The sequence below is a fragment of the Camellia sinensis genome, unplaced genomic scaffold, assembly GCF_055761805.1.
Source record: "Camellia sinensis isolate YWXY unplaced genomic scaffold, ASM5576180v1 Unanchor344, whole genome shotgun sequence".
Taxonomy (NCBI): Eukaryota; Viridiplantae; Streptophyta; class Magnoliopsida; order Ericales; family Theaceae; genus Camellia; species Camellia sinensis.
Window position 1 is genome coordinate 1 of NW_028129222.1, and position 2500 is coordinate 2500.

The following is a 2500-nucleotide window of genomic DNA, read 5'->3' on the forward strand; positions in this document are numbered from 1 at the left end:
AATCTTCTAATCGATAATTGGGCCAAAGAAAAAATTTGAATTTAATTAATTTATCTCTATCAAGATCTTTATTTTCATCAAAAAATCGACTCCAATTTTTGACCTTGTTCCCATTGCAAAATATTGGATTTCTATTCACATCATGCTTAGTCTTTGAATTGAAACAAATTAGAATTCTCAATTCTCTACGACATCTAGACGATAAAATATTTTCAGGAACAAGCAAATCATAATGATTTTTTTTTCTATTTCCGGTTATCCTTTGATGATGCCTTGAAATGGATTCATCAAAATCCTTATCCTTCTTATCAACATATCTTTGTTCTCGGTATCTTTGATTAGTTTGATGCCTACTCGTATGAACTAATGAAATACCTATGGTTTGATACATAATAAACTGTCCATCATTTTTTACAGACAGACGAAGGGGTTCGATAATTAATATCCCCCTTTTCATCAATTCTGTAAGAGTTAAATTCTTCTGAATCAGCATTATATCCAGATTCATTTCTCTCCTTTGAATAGAGGATATAGTAATTTTTCTTGGATTTCTCAGTCTAAGCAGGAGACAATATACTTTGATATTATTGATCATTCTTTGATTCAAAATTATCCCATCTCAATTGAAAAAGTAAATACTTTTTCAGGAAGAAATCTAGTTCTGCTTCGGTATTGCTCTTGTATTGTTTTTTCTTTTACGGTTTTTCATGTTTGATTCTGAATAATCTTCTTCAATATCTTTTTGTTCGGTTGAGGGAACAGATACAAGATTTACTTGGTTTTGTGCATTTGATCTAAGATCTCTTTGGCCTGCAGATTCTTTTTCTTTTTTATTTTATTCTTTAATTCCATTTTTTTTTTTTCATTCGAGGGTATAACCCCCTTTTGCTTTCTATTGATGTTTTTATTTTCACTACCATTTTCATTTATATTAAAAAAAAGTAATTTGCTTGGTATAAACCACGGTTTCATTTTATATGCATTATAAAGTAGTACAAATTCTGGGAAGAACCAAAGTTTCAGATTCGATATAGGACGACTTAGTATTTCTTCATTCATTCCCATCCAATCAAAAAATATTTTTTTTTGATTGGGTGAATTGATTTCTTGATCCTGAGGAATCGTAAGATAAAAAAGATCTTTTTTATCAATTTTATCAATTATTTGATAATTATTAGTCCCGGTTTTAGTATTTTTATTCTTGTTGGTATCGATCTTGATCCAGGCCTCAATATCGATTTTCTTTTTAAGACAAAAATGGAGAATTTTCCAATCAAAATATTTTCGATCCGGATTTTTTCCATATACATAATATCACTTTTTCCTAAATAATTTTTGATAGGGATATCCCCTAGTATATCAAAAAATTTGCCCTTATGTTTATGTGTGTTGTAATTATAAAAACTCTCTCGATTCTTATTTACTTGGAATGGTGATCCATAAATATATGGGTCCCTCTTATTTTCATAATTAATAGATCTATAAGATAAAAGATTATATCTATAGTATTTTTGAAAATTCTCATTTTGATTTGGTAATGAATATACTTCGTAATCGTTTTGTTTTTTGTAATGAATTAATAGGTCTTTTTCATATGAATTCTCTTTGTTTAAATCTTGATTTTGAATTGTACGACATTTATTGATTCTATTTTTCCATTTTGCTGCTATTAATCTAGACCATCTAATCTGAGATAAATGGTATTGATAATGACCTCTTAACCAGTTTTTCCATTGATTTATTCCAGAATTCCGAAGTTTCTTATGTCTTAATTCATAATGAATTATTCCTTGTTTTCCAAAATAATCTTTTATTGAAGTCTTAAGAAAAAAAGACGTTCCGTGATATTGAAGAATAGATCTTAACTTATACAAGTTAAGAACTTGTGTTTGTGATATTTTGTAAAATACATATGCTTGTGACAAGGAGGATAAGTCAAAAAAATTCTGTGAATTCTTATTACTAATATTATAAAGTGACTTTTTTATAGTCGAAATAAAATTCATTTTATTTTGATTTGTTTTATTAATTCTTTTTTTATTTTTTTTATTATTGTAAATGGATTTATCAATCATTTTTTTTGTTGATTCAACAAAAAGTTGTATATTAATTCTGGGAATATTAATAATAGATAGAAGGATATCTGCGTATATCCTTTCAGTGAAAATTTTATAAAATAATGTAATTTACGGATTAATCGAGTATTTCTTCTTTTTAATATTTGCCAATTTGGTGATTCCAATCTTTTAGCATTATAACTTGTTTTATTAGGACTATCATTTATTTCTGGAGTCACTTTTTTTTTATTTTTTGTAATTCTTTTTATTTGATTTCTGATTGTGCTTGTTCTATCAGTCAGATCTTTCATTTTTTTTTCTGTCAGTAAAAAATTTGTCCAATATGTAGATTGAATTCGACTAAAGGATTTATGAATTATATGATTGCGGGTTATAGAATCTTTTTCTTTTTTTTTTTTAGTTTCGCTTGATTTATATATTTC